Below are 20,000 nucleotides of genomic sequence, written 5' to 3'. Positions count from 1 at the left end.
TCTGTGTGTGTGTGTGTGTGTGTGTTTGTGTGTAGGTATTGTAGTATTGAAGTTATAATGTTTTACGATTCCCGGTTTAGTGACCGTCTCTGATCACGTAATACATACTGATCAATTCACAGATCATCGTTACACTGCAGTCTTTTCCCTACAATCAATATTTTCGCGTTACTTCTACACTGAGTATTTTAACCTATATAGAACCATGAATTTTATGTGTGAGCACTTCTCCTTTATGTAGGCGTAGCTACATACATATCCTCATACATACACACTACTACATTAATTTAACGAAAGTAAAGCTAAAAAAAACATTTATGTTGAGCAACTTTTCAAAACTTAATGTTTCCGTCGGCCATTAAAAAATTCTCATAAAATTGTTTTATTTTATGGAACAATGTTTACCTTTTGCTAGAATTGTGACCTCAAGAATCATGTTTGCAAATATATAGACGTTGTTGGATTTAAAGTTATTTTGTTGCCATTCTAGTTGTGGTTTTTTTTATGGCGATAGTGGTATTAGCTCTAGGTTAGTTTGAGTAAAAGCAGAATTTTCATTAATTTCTTTCGCTTCGTATTTACTTCGCCATCTTGCAATACTTGTATCTATATGCTACTTTCGTAAATACTTCATAACACGTGGTGATATTCTATGATATTTTAGATATTTTTACACAACGCTCGCCTTTCTAAATAGTATACAAAAAAGCGTTCGTCGACACACAATGTTTTACGTTTTAATATGAATTTAATAAAGTTTTGATGAGCAAAGGGAAACTAATTGCGACCATCCTGTTTATTCTTTATTAACAATGTACATAAGGCAGTGGTTGTTAACCCATTTTTGTAGCGTCCCTTTTTAAGTCGTTATTCTGCCTAGTGGCGATTAGATCATCAGGACTAAATTAATTTAACATGGATGATAATTTATAAATTTTACTTCAAGAAGGAGATATAAAAAACGTATAATGACAAAAGTTGAAAATTTACTTCACATATTGGAAGTTAATGATTTCCTTGTGCCTGATGAGATCTAGCTAATTTTTTTATATCAGATTCAATGTGAGTCAAAAGAAGTCGTATGTTCCCTCTTTGACTGATTGCAAATTTATTTCGATGCTTAGTTAGCAATTGCAATGCCACGCTGAATTTTTTCTATACTAAATAAGATCAATGAAAATCAATGAACAATAATTTATTTTCTTGCCAAATTTGAGAATACTTGCTTTGCATTTGGGGCCAAACAGATTCATAACCAAGCTGTTGAAAATATACTTGAGATACAGGATCGTTTTTTTAAGTCGATAATTACTTGATGTAAATTTAGTTGAGCAGAAGAGACATCAGAAAGAAATGGATTTATGACCCAATCAAGTACTTTAAGATCAGGAAAAATCTTTAAACCTGATCATTAAGTCTTCTTTCAATGTCTGCAGATGCGAAAATAGCAATCAATATCCGTGTATAATATTAAACTGCTATCATTGTTTTCTATTCTGTGTGGGCTTGGAAACTGTAAAAAATTCTAATTTGCTGATAGATGTGTTTATAATTCCCTTTACTTTAATTAAATTCTTATTATTCCCTTGCAACTAAATGTTAAATTCATTTAATTTAGAGAAAATGTCTTTCGTTGCTTAGATTTTTATAAATGTCCTCATCATATGAATTAAGAAATTCATTCTAAAACAGTATCATAAAGATCATAAAAGCAATTTTAACAATTTCTCTTTGAGAGCCATCGCACATCAGTATATAAAAACAGGCGATTAAATTCTCTTTCATAGTAAAGATTCCAAACGATAATGTCATTCAGGGAAGTGGTTTTGATTTTATTTACTATTTTAATTATCTCAGTCAACGCGTTATGTAGTTTACCACTAAGATATTTCGCAGCTAAGTGTTGTCGATGAATAACAAAATGAACAGCAAATACACGTGGAAATGCTTCCTTTGGATGTACTACAAATCCGCGATAGCGGCCAACCCTATCTTTCACGTCATCTGTTGCACATGGAATGATAGTTGTGCGAGGAATATTCTTAGCATTAAAAAAGTCTTTAACAAACTTGAAAATTTTAGAACATGTATTTCAAGTACCATTTGTTTACCACAAACTCTTCAATAATTTCCTGTATTGCATTTACATAACATACGTAAACCATTAGCAAATATACATTGTCTCGTAAAGTTATGAATAAAAATCTTCTTTTTTTTTAAGGCATCTCATTGTTTACTCTCTACATCTTTTGGTATGTCATCTATTACTGAGAATTGACAGTGTTACATCAATTTTTCGTGGGCAAATCATAGTATCCAAAACTTCATTTATGGCTGGTAAGACAAGTGTTTCGCTAATGGTTTTCGACATTTTGCAATAAATTTTGAAAGTACATAAGACATAACCAACCCCTTCTATATTTGCCTGTTTTGTTTGGTTAACAAGCCTTTGAAAATAAGACGGTTTTTAATTTTTTCTTTTTTTTTTGTAAACGTTTTTTCATATATTAATCATAGGGTCAATAGCTCATTATTTATGGATGGAATAAACCCGTATTTTACATATTCACTTGACTAATGACTCACTTTCTTTTTCAACATATGATTTTTTTAAAAAGGAAACATAACCAGCAATTGTATATAATGATACGACGAAACAAAATCTATTTGAGATCACAATATACGAAGAGAACAAGCAAGACTGCAGGCCTAAAATATACAGTTCAAGGCAGAAATATATCATATTGATTATTCTTGTTCAAAGATGTCTTTAGCCGCGATATATACTTATCCCTCATTTTATTTTAATGACGATTACTAGTTTTAATAAGTATAATTTAATTACTAATATAGGTAACCTTAGCAAGTTAATTATGCTATCTCGCCATTCACCTCGACATACCCATGTTGAGAAACTCTGATCTAAGGCAACCTTACTCATTGTGCTGTTGCTGTTGAGTTTTCGGCTAAAATAATGAAGCAGGAAAAGCGAGATCGCACCATCTATGCCGGTGGTTCGTTGTTGTTTTGTCGCTGCTTTTTAACTCAACATTAGATCGAACATTTTTATGATCAATGAGATATCAAATGCAACAATCACGTCATTTCTCATAAACCCATCTTATTTAATTATAAATGTAAACGATTAACGAGTTCTGTATTTTTGAGACGATGTGATGTTTTTTTAAAGACATATCTGGCAGATAGTTTTAGCATGGCAAGCGATCACTAGGAGTTTCTGACAAGAAATTTGTAACCTCTGTTCTGTATAGAACTAATAATAGCACTAGTCTACTAGAAAGAAGTGTGAAATCCCTCTCTGATCATACACTACCCTCTCACAAAAATGGAATATTTACTTATATAAGCCCATAGTAACTACATTTCACAAAATTGTTCATGACTGAAGTGCATTTAAGGGAATAAGAAAAACCTATTCTTTAAAAACTTCTGATATTCCATTCCATTTAACATTAGCCTGAGACACATAATAAAATTTAATTATTAATAAATTTGGCTTATTTCTATAAATTTTATTTTATAAGTAGTTCTTCCTGATTTTGGCACAAAACTAGCAATTTGATGAGAGGGCATATCAATTCATCGACTCCAGTACTTGGCTGATACATGTTATAACGAGCTGCAAGAAATGGAAATCAAAGTCAGCCATGGCGGAATTTCAACGCAAAAAATGTAAAAACCTGGAAGAAATGGCGCAAAGCATTTTGGCCATCATGCTAACAATTGTGCTTAGCTCGCTGCGTTCATTTTCTTTTGAATAGTAAAGTATTTCCTTCGACAAACTATCAGTCTATCACAGACACAGACAGACAGACACGGACACACACATACACATAATACAAACATACACACATGGGTACACAAACATATGACTGTAAGTGTGAAGTGCGTATATACACACATATGTCTGTGTGCGCGTGTATACATATATGTATATGCATATATATATATATATAATATATATATATATATATATATATATATATATACATACGTAAGATCCGGCTGTAAAATATGGTAAATGTTTTATTTTTCTTTCCCTTCGAAATTGCTCTTAACTGTGGTTTGGACTTTTTGACTGTTCTTTCTAGTATATAAGGCGACTTGTTAAGGCTCAGCTCTTTTGTGTTTAAATGTACACAAATATATATATATATATATATATATATATATATATATATATATATATATATATATATACAATACTAAAACTCCAGTTTAACCCTCCTATTAACCGTCAATGTATTTCTTGCATTCAACAGGTTTGTTTCCGGACATGAACTTCCATTAAAATATACCACAATGTTTTTCAGTTGAAACGTCATCCAATCGCAAATTGAATTCTCTAATTTCTATAAGCCGGTATGTTTTTATCTTTTATTATTATCTTTGTTTTCTTTCTTTTTCTCGTTTTTTTTTCTAAATAAAATGCAAATCTTTTAGAATCGTAATGATTTAATGCACAAATATATCTTCCTGTTGTTGTTATTGTTCTTGTTATTTTTGTCGTCGTTGTTGACCTAGAAGACATATTTTCCTGTTATATTATAGTGGTCGAGAAGACTTACTATTCCTTTTGTTCTTTTCTGGTTGATACAAGTCTGTAGAATCTCGTCGGAAAAACGTTTCCTCTTCTCAGTTAGTAGTTTCAATGTGTCGTTCCGCTCTGGGCCACACTGCTTGACCTCTCGAAGAATCTTATTCACTTCAAGCTTTCGTTTTAGACCTTCTGACTGAGGATAATTACTCCTTCCGCCGCCGCCGCCACCCCGGACTTCCTGACACATACAGTGAACACTGATTCCCCACGTTTCACTCAACACAAAATCTCTACAATGCATTTTCTTGACTACAACAGCATGACAAGCATTAACAATTTCTGAAGTTATTTCATTTTACATGCTGTGATGGCTACTATACTGTAATGTTCTTTTTGAACAATCCTCTAAGTTAACTACATTAGAAAAATGAGATTACGCATTTGTAAATTAAACAACGATTTATAAATGTGAATATTGCTGACTCTCAAGCAGCCAAACAGTGAACTTCAACAACTTCTAATTATGACTAACCTATTAAAAACAGACAATTGAAAAGGTTGCAAGACGCAACGAAGATTTTAGGAAAATAAATATAAAAAATAAGTGGAAATTTTACCAGTGAGAATGTTACATTATAAGGCACAAAAAGAAAATGACTCTCCCCAGACACAACACAATATGCTTCAACACACGAACTCATATAAAGAATCTTGCAAACCAAATCCCAAAACGAAATATTAAAAACAACATTCTGATATCTATGTAGTTTTATTGAGAATACGTTTGTATATATATATATTATATATATATATATATGCGTGTGTGTGTGTGCATATATATATGTATATATACTTGTATAGCCCCTTGTGGATAACAAAAAATCGCATATATATACATATACACATAGGGAGAGTTTACGAAAAAAACAAAAGACGAAGACAGGTGGTGTACAAAACAAACTGATGTATTAGTATAACACTCGGGAATACAAAAAGTATTTAACGTTTCGAGCCTACGCTCTTCTACAGAAAAGGACACAGAAAAAAGAGAGAAAAAAAGGAGAGAAAAAGGAGAGAAAAAATGCATACATACATGTTTATATATATATGTATGTGTTAATGTATGTGTATGTGCATGAATGTATGTATATATACATATTTTTATGACCTATTCTCCATCCATAGGTCTATGGCTTTCTTATCATATGGCTTCTTATCAAATGTTGTGTCTTAGGTATTTTGTTGTGAATTTGAATTATGAATCTACATTTCTGTTAATATTGCAACACTACACACACGTCTCTAAATATTACTTAATTGTTTACCCATAGGTCATATGACAACTTTTCGAGTATTCTTTCACATACATATTGCTTCTTTATCTCATAAATGTGTTATAGAGTGAGAGGGAAACTGCTACAACCTCCATTTGTTTCAATTACCAGCGTATTGCCAAAGCGTTCCACCTTTGCAGCTTATATCACTTAGGAAAACGTACAAAAACATGGACTCAAAACCTAGCCGAATTGAACGAAATTTCACGTAATTTCAATAAATAAATTATATTGTTTGATCGGAAATTTGCACATAGTTAACATAAATGTAATCCATTCGTTTATGATGTTTTTATTGGGTGGTAGATAATAAGCTAGTGTTGAATGAAATTATTGTTGAATTAGTGTTGAATTAAATTATCACTCTGATACTTTCTATGTAACTTCTTGGTATGGCAAACAGTAACTATTTTTCTCAATCTAGCTGCATGAATTGGAACAAAAGGCATAAAAGTTTTGTTTGGTACTGCAATTATGATTGACATATACGAGGAGAGTGTACCATAATACGAGCTGGCAGAAACGTTAGCGTGCCAGGCAAAATGCTTAGCAGTATTTCGTCTGCCGTTATGTTCTGAGTTCAAATTCCTCCGAGGTCGACTTTGCCTTTCATCCTTCCGGGGTCGATTAAATAAGTACCAGTTACGCACTGAGGTCGATGTAATCGACTTAATCCTTTTGTCTGTCCTTGTTTGTCCCCTCTATGTTTATCCCCTTGTGGGCAGTAAAGAAATAATATATATATAGGTTTCCAAGGAAAATGGAGTGACTCTTCTCACGCTGGCGATTTCAGCATGTAATATATGTTGTTTTTTACAATTTAAAAAGCTTTTGTAAAACACCACCGTCTTTCTCTCTCTCCTTCTTGTTTTCTTTCTCTCTTTCTCTCTCTCTCTCTCTCTCCCTCTCTCTCTCTCTCTCTCACTCTGTCTATTTCTGCTTCCCTCCCAGCTCCCTATACACACACATATATATATATATTTATATATATATGTGTATATACATAAATATCCTCCTCACCAAGCAAGCTTGGTGGGGTTGCCGGTTTAGTCGCCGACGGCCAGACCATGCAACAGGTCGTACTGGGTTACATGTTACATTGTTCATGATTGTTGATGGTGCTGTGAGTCTCAACTGAATGGCTGGCTGTAGCCTTAAAAAGCAAATAAATTTCACATTCGACCATAGCACCAATAACAGTTAAGCCTCGTGCAATGGCCATACTCGATAACGAGGGGGCAGCCATCATGTGTATATACATACGTTCATGAGTTTCTGTTGTAAGCTTCCGAGTGCTAAATAAACACACTCACTATATATTCGTTCTTCACTCGTTTATTATTATTATTATTATTTTAACTGCTGTCCATTGTCCAGAAATGCTAAGGACAGTAAGAAACGAGTGAAGAACGAATAAACAGTACTTGTGTTTATTTAGCAAGAGCGAAAAACGACCCATCCCGAAATTTAACTATATGTGTGTGTATATGTATACACACACACACATATATATATATGTATGTATAAATATATATAAATACATACATATATAAATATATATATATACATATATATATATATACATACATATATATGTAAATATATGTATGTATATATGTAAATATATGTAAATATATGTATATATGAGTATATATACATGTGTGTGTGTGCGTGTAGTTTTCTTTAGTTTTACAAAGAGAAACAGTGTGTTCAATACATGTTACAGAACATATCTATTTGTACGAAGTTGGTGCTTCCCTTCTGGTGAAGGAACTCGGGCGCAATAATACAGAATTTACCGATTTATGCCCTGTAGGCCCTCCGAGACCTGTGACGTCAAAGTTCAGTGAACTGTTGTATATTAATTCCTAAAGAAAGACATGATAGGGTAATAGATTCAAAATAACCGGTGCCCAGAAAGAACTGGGTGTAGTTATTTGTACGAATGTTGTGGGTTTGGACGCAACAATGGATGAGAGATGGAAAGGTGAGTGTGTGGAGAATGCCAGCATTACAGAGGTATGAGACCAATTAACCGCAAGGAGCACATGTCACCGGAGTAGCGATGGCAAAGACAGAGAAGACACCACGTTCTTAGACCAAAATACCGCAGTTGTTTGTTGATAACAGAATGCTAGTCAAGTGTGTGTCCTTTTTTGGATACAATCCAAGGGGTATGTAAACGTAGCGCCATCCAAGATATGGGTGCAGTACTCTAATATGGGTAACACTTGAGAATTGTAGAGTGTCAGGAGCTACTAAAAGCTAAAATATCTCGTGGCTCTGGAGAGAACTAATGGAGTTATACATTCCTAATCATACAAAGGATGTGCTTTAACCCAAGACAGAACTGGGGTCATAGTGAGAATCGTAGAATAAGGTGGCTATAGTGCGCTAGCTTACTGCTGCACATGTTTCGAGCAGGGCGTTCTGTGGTGGAAGGATCGTATCAATATCACTTGAGAATTTTTCTGTTCAAATTACCCAGATTTGCATGGTGTCAGTTGAGAATGCTCTCGAGGTATACAAAGTCAATGCAAGTTTGGAATTATATGTGGATAAAGCAAGGTCAGAGAAGTTAGGCAAAGGATCGCGTCATATGCCTGAGAGTGGGCGTTGTTGCATGTAGAGACAAGTAGGTCCTTGATATATCAAAGCAAGAGAGAATGGGATGAAATCAAACACTGAGGAACACTAGATTTGACATTGTAAATGAAATAGAAAGCACCTTTTCAACACATGGAACACTGCTGCAAGCAGATAGGATTCTAGTGATCCAAAAAGTAGCAGATAGATGGAACACAGAGGCAGAAAGTTTAATGATGTGTGTGTGTGAGTGTGTGTGTGTGTGTGTGGTGTGTGTGTGTGTGTGTGTGCGTTTGTGTATGTGTGTGTGTGTGTGTGGTAGATGAAAGACGGAAGATGAAATATACGAGAATTTATTAATCACATCTATCATAGATCTCTCATGAATGGGACATTCAACAACTGTTTCAGGAGCATCCGGCGGTGCAGTTGTTTCCCGCCGGGTGATAAATAGATACAACTCGTTAGAATACTAATTCCGCAATATAACTTCTCGTTTTGTAGAAAGTAAAACAGCCTGGCGGAGCAAATATCTTCATTTATATAGAAGAACAAGAATAAAATCACAGATGGTAAAAAAAGAGAAACGAACAAGAAATACAGCGAGAAACGTATTAAAAATAACATTTAACAAATATGGATGTATAAATGCCCTCGGACAAGCTGCATGTCATAAGTACACTTGATCAAACAACCATCCGCGAAAATGTGAGCATACACACGCGTGAGGTTTGGTGGGCACATGATCACATAGCAAGTTAACTATGTGCTTGGTGTTGGCAAGAATGTGGAGGTTAAAAGAAAACTTATGTCATCCATACCTTAAAATAAATTAACTTATGCTAACAGTTACTCAACATTCATTCCACTGCATTATGCGAAAGTACATTTATATGCGTGTAGGCATCCCGAGAGTCTTTCAGAAATTCTATTAATGCTCTTCCCATTAGCCCACAGAGTAGGCAGGGATTCCTTGGTGCAGAGACAGCATCTCCTGGAAATTATATTGTATGGTTTCGTGTGCCTTACTAAGTAGAGACTTCAGACTTGAAATCTTCAAAGCCACAGTCGAACCAATTCTGCTATATGGCTCAGATAAGACGTTATCAAAGAAGCTTGCGAGGTGGTTGGATGGAACCTACACTCGCCTCCTTATGAGAGCTCAAAATCTCTCGTGGAAGCATCATCCAACTAAAATGCAAATATATGGGAAACTACCACCTGTGTCATCTCTTGTGAAAGGTAGGAGAGTCCAGTTTGCTGGACATTGTTGTAGAGCGGAAATCGAGGCAATTTCTACTCTTCTCCTCTAGAAGCCATCTACTCGCAATACCAGAGGGCGCACACTCTCCTACCCTGATGTAATCTCCAGGGATACAGGCATCCATCAACAGGACCTCCGTAATGCCATGATGGACCGTGAAGTCTGGCGTAGCATAGTAAATTCCATTGTCTCGACCACGGTCGAACAATGATGATGATGATGTGCCTTACTATAGACCAAGTTATGCTGTACTTCCTTTTATCCTCCTTAACTCGCCATAGAAAATCTGCCAGAGATTTTGAATGTCTGTTATTGATTGCTTTAAAGATGGCGATATGGTTACGATAACGATTCTTAAATGAATCAGCTGTCTGCCCAATGTAAACAGGAATCGGGGTGTAGGAAGAAAGTCAGCTTCAAGCAATTGGTAATAAACATTAAAAACAACTTTCGTAACTCTTGTGTGTGTGTATATATATACATATATATGTCTGACTTGCTCAAGGACTCTGTTTATGTCAAGTACTGAGTGGCAGAAGCTAGATCGGTTATATCAGCGCAAGTCGTACAACTGCCATGGTAACTCCAAATTAGGGATATTAAAAATCAAAATGTAAAGACCGCAAAATGATAATAATATTGCTTCACATTCAATGAAGTTGTTCACAGACTGTTAGAATAAACAAGGAAGAATCTAGCAATGAAGTAAATCTTCAGATAGAAGATTATGGTACTGTATTTCGTAGATCAATATATTTTGCGGCTTTAAATATGCAAGTTGGCGCCTTGACTTTCTAACCTCGTCTCATTTGCATTCTATTTGTAAGCACGTTTTCTATCTCTATAGGAAAGATCGGGTATTGTGTGTGTGCCTATTTCCTAACGTATACACACATACACACACATACACACACTCGTGCACACACATATATATGCACACGCAGAGACATAAATGTGTGCGTATATACATGTGTGTATTATACATTAAAAAATAAACGTTGATAGATTCATGCAAATCACACGTACAAATCATACTGCGTGCGCGTCGGTGCGTTTATGTGTGTGTGTCTATGCGCATGCGTGCGCGCGGGTGTGTGTATGTGTGTGTGTGTCTATGCGCATGTGTGCGCGTGGTTTTAGTGTCCATAAGTTGAAAGTTCTCACTCGATATATATGTGACTGAAATCGGCTGTTTAAAGACGTGAGAGATGGGCTCCGCTAGGTTTATTATGCCTAAGACATAACTTATGTCACGCCGGCGCCGTCACGTATTAAGGGGATCGTCTTCATCACCATATACATGGGTACATGCAAGAACAAATTAAGGCAGAGAAGTTAAAGATAGATATGTTCTTACAATCCGTACGTGTTAAACACCAAATATTATGTTTGTATAATATGCGAATACGTACATACACATACACTCTACTACATAAATACATACCTACATACATACATACATATATACATACATACATACATACACTCAACGTACATACGTACATACACATACACTCTACTACATACATACATACCTACATACACTCAACGTACATACGTACATACACATACACTCTGCTACATACATACATACATATATACATACACTCAACGTACATACGTACATACACATACACTCTACTACATACATACATACATACATACACTCAACGTACATACGTACAAACACATACACTCTACTACATACATACCTACATACATACATATATACATACATACATACATACACTCAACGTACATACGTACATACACATACACTCTACTACATACATACATACATACATACATATATACATACACTCAACGTACATACGTACATACACATACACTCTACTACATACATACATACATACATACATATATACATACACTCAACGTACATACGTACATACACATACACTCTACTACATACATACATACATACACTCAATACATACGTACATACACATACACTCTACTACATACATACATACATACATACATCCATACACATACATTCATACATACATACATACATCCATACACATACATTCATACATCCATGCACACATGCATACGTGCATACATACACACATACATACATACACATAATACATATATACATTTATACGTACATACATACATACATACATACATACATACATCCACACACATACATTCATACATCCATGCATACATGCATACGTGCATACATACACACATACATACATACAAATAATACATACATACATACATACATACATACATACATACATACATACATACATACATACACAAACATAGACTATCCAAACTGAAATATAACTATTAGCCTATCTGTAGTCTAATTTTATACTTTACAAACTCAGCTCATATACATCTATCATTTTTCATTGCACTTATGTTTTAGTTAAACTATTTTAGCTGTTATTACTTGATTGAAAACATTTTTGTTTCGATGCCAGCAACAAGAAGTCACTGACAGAAATTAGGGAGGCTAATTAAACATACAAGTCTTGGGAAAACAGAATATGTTCGCCAGTTGTGCATATAATAAATATCTGTATACATAACTGTCAATAAGATAGAATTTTATTTTTGTTTCCCAGCATTTTGATGAGATAAAATACAGATATTTTCAAGTAAAATTTTTTCTTGTTTCATATTACATATTTTGACACATACATACACACATTCATACATAAATACACAAATGTATATATGTATGTAAATATGTCTGCATGTGTGTTTCAGGGCTGTGTTTCTGTATGTTTGTGTGTGCGTGTTTTTGTCAGTGTGTGTAAATTTATTATCATTAGTTGAGGTTGCGCTGGCTGGTATCCTACGTGTTTATCAGTTGAAAGTAAGCATTTGCTAAAAAAAAAAAACATCTAAATTTCTGAAATTTTTGTATTCAATATATTTGACAAAATTAAGACTGATTATAAAATGTAGAATTAGATTTGGAAGTTAATACCTTTAAAACTATATGAGTTTTGATAGTTAAAAATAATACTAGGTGAACAAGTGTCATAAAAAACGAAAATCAAATGTTGCAAGAGAATAGAGCAATTCCGACTGCCTAGAGTTGATGCATCTGATTGGCGGAAATAAAATCAAAAAACAAAATTTCAATCTTCTGTTATTGTTTATTGCTGAAACAAAATGGTTACGAATATGAAAAAAAAAATTGTCCATGTAGAAATTTTGGAAAATTATAATGAGTAGTGTCAAACCGTAAAGTTCTGTTAATTGGCTTCAAACAACTTTTGACTGTAATCATTTGCATCTAAATTACACAGGGAATAACAGTATATCATTTGTCAATTTGAAACGTAAAGAAAATGCTAAAAAATGCAGGGTTGTGTTTTAGAAATATATTGCGTAAAAGCCGTACTATACTAAGTTATATTTTTCATACTTAATTACCATCAAGCATTAGATAGCCACAAACGTTATTGTATCTATCTATCTTCCTCTTAAAATGAAAGCATAGTTTGTTTTTTTAATATAACAAATGGTTCTAGAATCTCATTGATATTACTAATCTGCAGTAAATGATATGAACGACCCAAATCATAATTGTCAATTTTTTATCTCCAAATACAACAATATATATGTGTGTGCGCGTGTGTGTAATTATATATAGATGTGTATAAATATATATGTGTGTGTACACACTCACACTCATGCATGCACACACACATATATATACATAAATATATACATACATATATATATGTCCGAAGTCAGGACGCTATGATAGATCGTCAGCTCCTACATGTATTTTTTCTCTCCTTGTTTTCTTCTGTGTATCTTTCTGTCGAAGAGCGTAGGCTCGAAACGTAAAATACTTTTTCTATTCCTGAGCGCTATACTAATACATTTGTCTGTTTGTACTCCACCTGCCTTCGTCTTTTGTTTATTTTCGTAAACTTTCCCTTTATATATATATATATATATATATATATATATATATATTGTTGTATTTAGAGATGGTCATGTTGCCAGTTTAGCCAATAAAACACACGCACTATATATTTGCTGTTCATTTGCTTCAGTTTTATTTCTACATTAAAGGACGGTGAGTTGGCATAATTGTTTGCTGCACGCCGCGCAAAAAACTGAACGACATTTCGTCTGTCTTTACTTTCTGAGTTCAAATGTCACCGTGGCTGATTTTCCCCTTCATCATTTCAGGGTCATTAAAATAAGTGCCAGTTGAACACATGAGTCGTTGATATCGACTTACCTACTCCGTCGAAATTGCTCGTCTTGTTCCAAAATTTGAAAACAATACATCCAACACTTGCAAAAATATTTCTATCAAATAGACTAATCTTCTAAATCATAGAATTTCATTGAATTTGCTTATTCAAAATATCAAACAAGGAGTATATTTTCCTCCAGTCCTCACTAAACATAAGCATGAATCTGATTATATTCCATGGGAGATCATTAGTAATTGAGGTAAATTGTAAGACAAAAAAATTGAAAGACCAAAAAAATCTAATGATACCTTCGTCAGAGCCATTGCTGGAATTGGCTCTCACGAAGGTATCACTAGTTTTCTTAGGTCTTTCAATTTACCTCAATTTATCAATATATCAGTTGAGTGAAGCTGTCTATAATGACAACTGTTTCCAGTTGTCATTATAGACAAATTTGCTATAATAAATGAATTATATATCTATCTATCTCTATATATCCGCTCAGTCGATGTCGACTCTCGGTTACTCGTTGGATCAGTGTCCTCCAGTCAGTTCTATCCTGGGCCGCTTCTTTCAGTATCACTCTTGATGGTGTCAAGCCAGCGGGTTGTTGGTCGGCCTCTCTTGCCACTGACCATTCCGAGCATGATGTCCTTCTCCAGGGATTTTCTCCGCATGACTTTGTAAAAATTTTTTTATTTGAAGCTCATTCGCAGATTTACAATATAGAATTGTGATGAGCCATAACTTTGAAACCTACCAAAAGATTACTTGGAGTTCTTCACTTATGTAAGTAATATTGTTAGCGTGGTGTGACAACGGAGGACTTATGAAGTATTTCAACCGGATTGATAACCCCTAACTATTTGTTTTGTTATATATATATATATATATAGAGAGAGAGAGAGAGATAGAGAGAGAGAGAGATATGTGTGTGTATGTATGCATATGTACATATATGTGTTTTGTGCTTGTCATCCACCAACGCTTGACAACCGATGCTTGTTGATGACATCGTAAACTAGAGGTTCGACAAAAGAGTTGATAGAATAAGTACCGGACTTTAAAAACAAATAATGGGATCGATTTGTTCGATTAAACCATTGAACGTACTCTTCCGGCATGGTCGCAATCTAATGACTGAAAATAATAAGAGAAAGAAGTTTAAAATTACATTTCACAGTAAAAATTCCTCATAATATATCTTTACTGCATAAATCGACTTCATTTACATTTCCCTCGCTTCATTAAACAATCTTATTCATTGATAATGTTATTCTTCTAAATATTACTTAGTAACTTCCAAGAAGAAACTCTTGTTCCAAGTTCCTTCGTTAACATTGGTTTGTATATTCTTATCTATTGATATCAACTTCTCCAGAGAAGTTTGAAATAAAATGTCTTGTGGTTATTCCGAAAGATTATCGGCGAGGCACAGGGATAATTTCAAGAATCGGAGCTTATATACTTCCGGTATATATCTAAGAATCATATCAATTTGCAATTAAGGAAACACCTGTAGAAGTGACACTTATTGCGGCAGTAACTCATGTCCGTAGTTTTCCTTCTTGCCATTTTCATAATGATATGAAAGTTCCAGATATTTCTTGATTCTCTGCGCCGGCTATAATTCTTCGGTAACATATGACATTGTGTTATGTACGTGTTTGCGCGTGCGCGTGTGTGTATGCGTGCGTTTGAGAGTGTGTTCATGCGTTTGAGTACGTGTTTGTCTGCGTGTGTGTCTGTAGATAGATAAAACGGAGAGAAAATTAGAAACGCATAGAAAACGACAAAGAAAACGTTAGAAAACTGAACTCATTATATAACAGTGGTTTCGTAGCTTACTGATGATCTCATTTCATATCCATCTACCTCGGGTGAACGTCTATGTCTGTTGTCAATATAATAAGGTCGATATAATCGACATCAACTCGGATTTCACTCAGAGAATTTGGCCGAACGCCCAGTTGAAATACATCAATATTCCAGCGCGCAATCAAAATAAAATCGTACATTATGAACTCAGAATGACTGAAAAGTGAAACTGAAAGTCATTCGTGTATTTCACCATTCTTTCTATCATTTAACTTCTCATCAGCTTTTGTTCAACTGACGAAAAGTCCACATTGTTTCAGTAGTAAATGTTCCGTATTTTTCGGATATAATATTGCGACATGTACATCGCCCTATATGTTAACTAATTTTCAGACTAGGGAACTGGGCTAATGAGGATTTAGTTATTATTTTTAACAGGTACAGGAAGTATTTGGAAACACATAGGCTCATTACGCTTCCCTCGTGTCGACATTTTATCACGGAGATGTGTGTGTGTGTGTGCGTGTGAGTGAGTGCACTGTGTGTGTACGGGTGTGTACGTGTGCGAGTGAGAGAGACAGACAGACAGATAGACCATGAGTGTAAATGTGTGTGCTGCACATATATGTATGTGTGTGTGTGTACATACATTTATATATATATATAATATATATATATATATATATATATATATATATATATATACATATACATATATACATGTATATATGCATACATATACATATACTCATATATATATATACATATATATATACCTATATACACATACATATATACATATATACATACATATATATATATATATATATATATATATATATATATGTGTGTATGTGTGTGTGTATCTATATATATACATACAAACATGTATACATATATACATACATGTATACATTCATATATACATACATACACATATGTGGTGACACAAGCAAGAAAAATAGAACTGAAAAATATGAAAATGTATATTGTTTGACAAAAGTCATAAAGTGACATAACATATTTTTAAAGTTATATGCATTAGAACTTCTCAAACTTTTCACTTTGATAAGAACCTCACCGTACATTTAGTCGATTTAAAAGTGTGTTTCTGTGTATTTTGAAAAATAAAAAAAAATGAAGAATGTACCTTGAGAACTTTATCACAGATAAATGAAAGACAGTATTTCTATTTTGATAAAAATATGCTACCAGTTTCAAATGTTTGAAAAGGCGATTTAGTCATGCTGAAATAGAAAGGGGAAATAAACTGAAACAAATTGATCTTTCATATCAGTTCCCGAATTTCATATGCATTTCTTAGAAAAATGACACAGTACTAAACTTTTGTTTCCTTCCTATTCTTCATCGCTTGTAGTAACAGCAGTTCTAGTTTCTCTTAAAATCCACAGAAGCAAATATCATTTGTCTGTTACCATCCATCATTTATATGTAAAGCAAAGACTATTCTCCTAAACGGAATCGACAGAGAAAACAGGGCACCAAAACCAAAGTACTCATCACTAGACTGCGAGAGAGACACAAATGAACTCTAATCTTTATTTAAACATTTCTCTCGAAGAATCACTCTAATGTAACATCTGCAACTTATATTGTCTCCAGTCCATGGTGTAGACTAATTCTTCCTTTGGGGACAATGCATACGTTGTTCAGAATGAAGAGTGGGTTAGGCCTGATGTACAGTATTTTCACATTTGAAAAAGACTTACTCAGAGGTCTGGCATTATTTTTAACATCTCTATTACGAAGGTCGGCTGAACAGTCTTAGTCTGCTCAAATGAGACACTTTGAGGTCCACACACTTCATCCATCAGTGTTGCAGTGCTTGGATTCCATTGATGAAGAAGCTTTCATCCTATTCCTAAAAACGAGTGAGTAACAGCAGATGTGACGTCATCACCACTGTGATAGTGGTTTCAGCCAACTGGAGGTTTTATGTTGGAAAAGAAATGGTAGTTAGATGGGGTCAAAACAGAAGAGTAGGGAGACAGATCAACTAGTTGAAAGACTTGGCCACGCACAGCAGCCATGAAAACCAAGGATTTGTGTAATTGAGCATCATGAAACAAGTCTACATTCGTAAGTTTTCCTGGGCAAGTTGGCATAGTACTCTCCATTAATGGTGTGACCCAAAACCATAATGCCTTTTCATTCCAAAACACTGAGGCCATCTCCTTTCCTGAAAATGAAACGGTCTTGGCCTTCTTTATGTTAATTGAGGAGTGTTTCCATTATCTCTGGCTCCAAGTGATGAACCCAACACTCATCTTGGATTAGGACACGTTTAAGGAAATCTGCTGGATCTGCCTAAAGCTATATCAGATTTTCCCGTGGTGTAATCAGCCTGGTACGCTGAGGTCTTTCTCAAGGTATGTTGATAGCATTGTGTATTTGATTTTTAATCAATCACCTACTTCCAACACCATATATTGACCACTATCAATGTTTTCTCCGGTGCTGTCATTTCCAAGACGTCCAGATTTCGAGTCACGTTCAAGAATCTCCCTTCCCCTCCTAAATTCAGCCATTCACTTTTGCACTGTTGATGAATCTGGAGTGTTATTTCCTAAAATTGCAACCATGCCAACATGAATGTCTTTGAGAGCTAAACCATTTTCGTCATGTACTTGATAATACCACAGTCCCAAATTTTATCCATTTTCCAGACACGTCGCCCCTAGTCACTTTTGAAATGTATGCATGCGAGGCTTCACAGTTCTAGTACCACTCTTTCGTAGTCAGCGTATGAAATTTTCAGTCCACCTCGTAAAGTGTAAAGCCATCAAAAACACATGCCTCCGAGACATCATAGATGGAAAATATGCAGAGTATGAAAGCAGCAACGATGACCTCTGGGACAACACAAGCTGAGCTCCACCGACCAAGAAATGCCGAGACATAAGCAGAAATGTGTGCTCTTTTACTTTTTTCTTGCTTTAGTCATTAGACTACAGCCATGCTGGGCACTACCTTGTAGAATCTTTAGTCGAATGAGTCCAGATCATTACATTTTAAAAGCCTGGCACTTCATCAGTCAGTACCTTTTATCAAACAGGTAGGTTACGGGACGTTAACACATCAACACCGGTTGTCAAGCGATGGTGGGGACAAGCACAAACACAATGACATACACGAGTGTATATATATATATATATATAAATATATATATAAATATACATATATATATACGACAGGCTTCTTACAGTTTCTGTCTACAAAATCCACTCAAGGTTTAGTCGGCCCATGAGCTTGGGAAGCAAGGTTCTTACAACACGGCCACACCTGCCCCTATATATTTGTGTGTGTATACATACATGATACATATATACATACAAATGTATATATATATATATATATATATATAGAGAGAGAGAGAGAGAGAGAGAGAAAGAGAGAGAGAGAGAGAGAGAGATCTGTATGGATGTAAAGAGGTATGCATATAATTCTCTTTTCATGTGTATTCTCAATGAGGTTTCATATCGTAAACAATTTCATATGTATCCATTGATGAGCCATACGTGTACATACATATAAGTTATGTGTTTAAATTACAGAAACTGTTGGCAGAAATAACGATTCTGCAGGCTTTTTCTGTGTAAGACCCCTCATCATAGGGATCTTACATTTTCCATTCTATAATGAGAGTGACAAAAATATGATGTATTTGTACATCCTTTAAGTCGACTTCCAGGGAAATTTGGTCATGTAAACTGAAATATTTTTGTGTGAAATTATCTGATGTTGCGCTTAGTAAGCATCAAGTTAGGAAGCATCAAGCAGGCAATGCATAATAATACTAATTTGCGTATATTGAGAAAATTACTAAGCATTTTCATTCCGCCTTCTTTTTCTTCTCAATAAGCTGCTATATTTAGCAGGTGGCACATTCGCATAATGCTTTCACCCATATTTATTTTCTATATTGTAATGTATAGAGCCGTATCGGCAAGGTGTCGGTCATGTTTTCAATAAACAGAAAACATCCGTTCAATAAATCTGGTGTCATGAATGTGTCTCACATTCAAACATTATCTCAGGTGTCATTTCCAATAAAAGAATATTTATATCGGTACATTTATTTGCAGATAATAATAGCTCTAAAAATTTGCATTTCTAACAAGAACAATAACATCCACAGAAACAACAACCTCAATGTAACGACACAAACCTAATGGCAAAAGCAAATCTAAAATTTATTATAAAGA

The 20,000-nt window shown here is 34.5% G+C and overlaps 1 protein-coding gene across 3 annotated transcripts in view; it reads left to right on the top strand.

Moving 5' to 3' along the window:
- The window catches only part of LOC115209874, an 845,616-nt gene that overhangs the window by 583,123 nt on the left and 242,493 nt on the right, over window positions 1-20,000 (top strand). For all 3 annotated transcript variants that reach the window (XR_004998167.1, XM_036500912.1, XM_036500913.1), the window contains exon 4: window positions 4,284-4,383. The gene's annotated coding sequence lies outside the window, so the exon portion shown is untranslated. The remainder of the gene's footprint in view (window positions 1-4,283; window positions 4,384-20,000) is intronic.

Source organism: Octopus sinensis, linkage group LG3, assembly GCF_006345805.1.
Source record: "Octopus sinensis linkage group LG3, ASM634580v1, whole genome shotgun sequence".
Lineage (NCBI taxonomy): Eukaryota > Metazoa > Mollusca > Cephalopoda > Octopoda > Octopodidae > Octopus > Octopus sinensis.
This window is presented reverse-complemented; position numbering and strand designations above follow the sequence as displayed.